Source organism: Pinus tabuliformis, chromosome 2_1 (assembly GCF_031772625.1).
Source record: "Pinus tabuliformis cultivar Carrire ecotype Pingquan chromosome 2_1, CPIR1, whole genome shotgun sequence".
Lineage (NCBI taxonomy): Eukaryota > Viridiplantae > Streptophyta > Pinopsida > Pinales > Pinaceae > Pinus > Pinus tabuliformis.
Window position 1 is genome coordinate 697066280 of NC_142299.1, and position 6623 is coordinate 697072902.

Sequence of the window (6623 nt, forward strand, 5' to 3'; positions counted from 1 at the left end):
TGCACACTTATCTCCTTGATCTCCATCTCCTTATATAGAATTTTTCCTTGCCAATACCATTGGAAAATCCTTTGGTAATGTTGATGGTATGCACTTGATATGATCAAATAGGCATTGTCGTCACAATACTATGAGAAATTACGTCTGTAATAACACATGGTATCTATTTTCCATGGTTCAGATTATGTATGCGACTTTTATTCATAGAACCTATGTCTGTACTTGACTCTTATTCACAAGGGTCACATATACTTTTCAATATTCACAATTTAGAGGCATTACGTAACTAAATTACCAATTTCCTTTCACATCCTTTGTAATACTTGTACCATCTACAACAATTCTATAATCATCAAGTTGAATTCAAGAACATATTTATCAATCATGTTTCCATAAAGGAAAACACATTAGTGATAATACCAACACGACCAAAGATCCCCTGACTCAGTGACTAGTGGTTGGAAAAACTGATAGTAGAGTTCGTCGAATTGCTCAAAGAATACTAAGATGTATTTTCCCGTGATTTTAAATATTTAAAGGGACTTGTGAAAGAAATGGGAGAGGAAAAATCAACCTCATTCTAGGATCTAATCCAATAGAAAAGAGACCATATAAGCATGTTCATAAGTCTAAGCCCATTGTACAAAAGGAAATTGACGGGATGCTAGCTATCGGTATCATCTCCCAGATAGAGACATCAGAATGGGTAATTCCCATGGTCGTGCGACCCAAAATTCATGACCCAACTAAATTATGCATATGTGTCGACTGTCGTGGGTTAAATAAATTAACAATGATTTATCCATTTTCTACTTTGTTGCAGATGAAATTATAAATGAATTTGTAGGTCACAAATGTTATTCATTCACATATGGTTTCTTTGGGTACAACCAAGTACCTATTGTAGAAGAAGATAGAGAAAATACAACATTTTTCATTGAGTTTGGTTCTTTTTCTTATCACGTAATTCCTTTTGGACTAAAAAATGTACCAACAATTTTCTCACGAATCGTCATCAAAGCCTTCCAGGAGTATATTTACAAAAAAATGGTAGTCTACTTTGACGACTAAATGGTCTATACATTGCTCAAAGATCACATACACAGGCATAGATTAATGTTGGAAAGGTGCAAACATATTCACTTATCATTAACATAAAGATATGTGTGTTTGCAACACCGATTAGAATATTGCTAGGCCATTTTTTTTTAAAGTATGGAATCAAAGTTCATACAGAAAATATTAAAGTTATTCTTGATTTGAAACCCCCTATAAAACAAAAGAAAATTAAATATTTTTGGGTCACAGTAGTTATCATAACCGGTTCATTAGGCAACATTGATGGAGGGGTTGCAGGCGTTAGAGACAATCTCCCTAATCTACCAGCAAGTTCTTCTATGTCTTGATCAACTTCCCTTTCTGGTCCCTCTTTAGTATCAGTCATTAACTAATAGTCTCATTGTCCCTCCAATTCCAAATTGGAAAAACAGTGGCTTTATCTGTATCGGCAATAATTCTCAAAGAATTATGCCAACACAATATCGGAGGTCTTATAAGAAGGGTTATACCCCCAACACTATCGGCGATCGCTTTGCAAATGGAGGACTTACACAATATAATCTATCGGGCAGTAATTCTAAAGAATTACTTTAACACACACACAGTCGCGCTTTTATATTTCCCCTTTTTCCTTATATCGCCGCTCGCTATCCCTTTGGTATATCGTCGGATTATATGGAGCAATGCTTGATATGCCATGGACCCGATGTCCTTATTCTATCGTCTCTATATTGAATTGGGGTCCGATATGTATCACGATAGCTAAAGCAAAGCTTGCGGACCCGATATTTTATATGCAGTCTTTAATAACTTCGCTGGGTCCAGTTATCGGCGATCGCCACAATTGACAGCCCTTCCACCTCCGAATTGACGGACCCGACGACCCCTTTCTGAGCCGTTCTATAGGAATTTCGGGTCCGGCCTTTTCGGCAATTTCCGTCGGCGGTTGTTAACACAATGGACCTTACAGACGCGCCGAAACCATTTAACTATGATATATTATATTTCGGCTCCAGATTTCGGAGCTCTCCAACTTAACTGTGCCGAGGGTTCCTTTCGGACCCGAAAAGATTATAAACCAAACTCTATAACAAATCGGCTCCGGGATATCGGAGCTTTCGCAATGTTAAGGCCTCTCTCCCTTCTGATGCGATATTTGGTTCGGACCCGATGGGTTATGAACCAATATAAATAGTTTTTGACGTCCGCTACAGTGCCGCTTAATGTATGAATCTTTAAAGTAAACTGAAATATTTGCGAAAAATGTAATTAAGGGCCTGCAGACACATAAATGAAAAGGAAAACGACCAAATGCCAGTTTACACAGCAGGTGTATCAAGCGGAAACAGTAAAACAATTTCACACTGTCAATACATAAAGTGATAAATTATGCATACATATTACCAGAACCCATTGAATTAAGAACGCCGAGAGAAAACTTTCAATAATAATGTTTGGCACTCACTCCTCTCTTCTCTCCCCCTTGAGAGCTTCGTTGCCTCTTTGTTTATAACTAAGGATAGGCCTTCTCGGTCCTTATCCGATACAAAGAAAAGCATGCTTTACAGAATTATTTAAAGCTTGAAAAGCTTTGTTACAGCTAAGCATAAATAGCATGTTTTATCTAAACAAAACATAGAAATTGCAGGCTAAAGGACCCCACTCCCTTCCCTCTAGATTTTTTTGGATTTTTTGAATAATTTGGAAGATTTTCCCCTCTGAGTCACATGCTCCTGCATCAGACTCCTGAGGACAAAATTCTTCATGGGCTCCTGTCCATGAGCTCATCTACAGATTTGCCCAATTTCTGTAGAATGTCTTCTATAACCCAAGTAGCTTCAGCAATCGGTTGTCCCTTCCATTTCACCAGATACTGGAAATACTCTCGTGCCCTTGTCTTCTTATACACTTTCTTATCCAGAATTCTTTCTGGCTGTAAATCCTTGGCTGTGGGTAACTGTTTTACCCAGTCAATCTCCGGAGTCTTTTGATCCTGTGTTGTATCATCTGCAGCTTCATTCTCATATTTGTACAAGTCTGCAACATTAAAAATTGGTGATATTCCCACACCAGGTGGTACTTCAATTTCATAAGCATTTGCAGAGAATTTCCTCAGTATTCTACATGGTCCAATTTTCTTGGATTTTAACTTATTATACTCTCCCTTTGGAAATCTCTCCTTTCTAAGGTGTGCTAAAACCAAGTCTCCAACTTCAAAGTTCACTTCTCTTCTCCTCATGTCTGCTCTAGTTTTATATTGAATGTTGCTGTCTTGTAGCTGTTGTTTCACCTGTTCATGTATCGTCTGCATTCTTGAAGCAAAGTCTTCACCTTCTGCACTTCTCATTTCTTCTTTTCCCAAATTCCTTAATTCAGATATTCCCCTTGGGTGCATTCCATAAACAATATGGAATGGGCTCTGTCTTGTGTTCCTGTTGGGTGAATCATTATATGCATATTCAACTTGTGGTAACACTTGATCCCATTTCTTTGGATGTTCTGCAGTAAAGCTCCTTAAAAGATTGCCTAAACTTCTATTTACAACTTTAGTCTGTCCATCAGTTTGTGGATGATAGGCAGAACTGAAATTTAATTTAGTTCCCAGCTTCTTCCATAGTGTTCTCCAGAAATGTCCAACGAACTTTGAATCCCTGTCTGAAACAATGCTTTTGGGCAATCCATGTAATCTTACAATTTCTTTAAAAAACAAGTTAGCAATGTGAGAAGCATCACTAGTTTTATAACATGGAATAAAGTGTTCCATTTTTGAAAATCTGTCCACTACCACAAAAATTGAATCATAGCCTCTTTGAGTCTTTGGCAATCCTAACACAAAATCCATACTTACCATATCCCAAGGCCTATCTGGAATTGGCAATGGAATATACAACCCTGTGTTCTGGCTCCTTCCTTTTGCATACTGGCAGACTTTACAATTTCTTACATACTTCTCTACTTCAGATTTCATTTTCGTCCAGAAGTAAAATCTGTTGAGTTGTTCAAAGGTTTTCTCTCTACCAAAATGTCCTGCAAGTCCTCCACTATGCTTCTCTTTGATTAAATTCTCTCTCATTGAACAGTTGGGTATGCACAGCTGATTTCTTTTAAATAACAGTCCCTCTTGTATAAAATAATCCAGCCACTTTCTCCTATCCGCCAAAACAGGATTCTTACAAGCCTCAAATGCCTCTTTAAAATCTGAATCGGTCTCATATAATTCTTTAAGAAAATCAAAACCCAACACTTGGATTTGACTTTCTTGCAGCAATACACTTCTCCTACTTAAGGCATCTGCGACTTTGTTTGATTGTCCAGTTATATGCTTCAACACAAAATAAAAGCCTTGAAGATAATCTACCAATTTAGCATGTCTCTGGCTGAGTTTTGGATGCCGCATTATAAACTTCAATGCATGGTTATCTGAATAAAGGATAAATTCCTTCGACATTAAATAATGCCTCCACTTCTTTAGTGCCTGCACAACTGCATAAAACTCCTTATCATAAGAAGAATACTTCCTTCTGGCATCATTTAGCTTTTCACTGAAATAAGCTATTGGTCTATCTTCTTGGCTTAAAACCCCTCCAATTGCTTCTGCACTGGCATCACACTTAACTTGAAAAGTTTTGTTAAAATCAGGAAGAACCAAAACAGGCTTTTCAGTTATTTTCCTCTTTAACAGCTGAAAATTTCTCTCTGCTTCAGCAGTCCACTTAAATGGTTGTTTATCCTTCTTTATGGTATCAATAATAGGTGCATTAATCTTACTAAAATTCTTAATGAATTTTCTGTAAAAACTAGCAAGACCATGAAAACTCCTTACCTCAAAAATACTCTTGGGTGAAGGCCACTCCACAATTGCTTTGATCTTTTCTGGATCCATCTTTAATCCTTCAGCTGAGATAACAAATCCCAAGTACACCAGCTCCTCTTTCATGAATAAATATTTCTTCAGATTCAACAATAATTTTTCTTGCTGTAGCTTCTGTAAGACAAAATGTAAATGCCTCAAGTGCTCCTCCTTGGACCTGCTATAGACTAATATATCGTCCAGATATACTATTACAAATTTACCAATGAATTCTTTAAGAACTTCATTCATAAGCCTCATGAATGTACTTGGTGCATTGGACAACCCAAAAGGCATCACTCTCCACTCATATAATCCTTCATTGGTCTTAAAAGCGGTTTTCCATTCATCCCCTTCTCTTATCCTTATCTGATGATAGCCACTTTTAAGATCTAACTTTGAAAAATATTTTGCGCCAGACAAGCAATCCATTAAATCTTCAATTCTGGGTAACAGAAATCTATACCTGATTGTAATCTTATTGATGGCTCTTGAATCTGTACACATTCTCCAGCCTCCATCTTTCTTCGGGCTCAGCACTGTTGGCACTGCACAAGGACTCAGGCTTTCTTTGATCAACCCCTTGTCAAGCAATTCTTGCACCTGTTCCTTAACTTCTTCATTTTCTGCAGGAGTCATTATATATGTTGCTTTGTTAGGTAAGCTTGCTCCAGGAATCAAATCTATATGATGACTGATTTTTCGAATTGGCGGTAATTCATTAGGCAAATCATCAACAACAATATCACAATAATTCTCCAACATTTCTTGAATTTCAATGGGTAATTCAAAAATTTTAGTAGAAGTCAATATTACCTTGGGCTTGAAAATTACAGCAAAGTTTACCTCATTTTCTTCAATCTGCTTCAAGTATTCCTTCCCTCCAAGCAACAATGTTTTTGGACTAGTCTTCTACCCCGACGCCTCTTCTTCTTGCAAAGGCAACAATGTATGATTAACACCATCCTTTCCAAACTTGTAGGTGTTTCTCTTCCCATCATGTATGGCTCCTCTGTCATATTGCTAAGGTCTTCCAAGAAATATGTGACACACGTCCATTGGCATCACATCACAAACAATTTTATTTTTGTACTTGCCCACTTGAAATTCCACTTCACACTGTTCACTTACCAACAGTTGATGTCCCTTTTGTAACCATGACACCTTATAAGGTGTTGGATGCTTTATTGTCTTCAGCTTCAATTTCTCCACTACTTCTGTAGAGACCAAATTATCAGTGCTGCCACTATCAATGATCATCTGGCAACATTTCCCTTGGACTTTGCACACTGTCCTGAATAAAGTTTTCCTTTGTGGCAGTTCAGCAGCCACCTCCTTCATTGGCTTAAGTAAGACTTTATTAACCACCAGAGATTCTCCTCTTTCTGGTGTATTTTCTTCTTCTGCTACCGCTGTCGCTGGTGCTTCTTCTTCAGCTGGAGCAACAATTGCATTCCTCTACTTTATGTCTGCATTCTCTGGGAACTCAAAAGCTCTGTGTCCCAGCTTGTTACATCTGTAACATCTTAATTCTCTGCCTCTTCCTCTGCCTCCTCTTCCTATGGAAAAACTCCCTCTACCTCTTGCATCACCTTCTCTGGGTGCATGCTGGGTTGAGCTACTACTAGCTCCATCTCTAGGTGCTGTAGATCTTCCTCTACCACCTTGATTTCATTTTCCTCTGAAAGTCCCTCTCCCTTTGGTAGACTGCTTC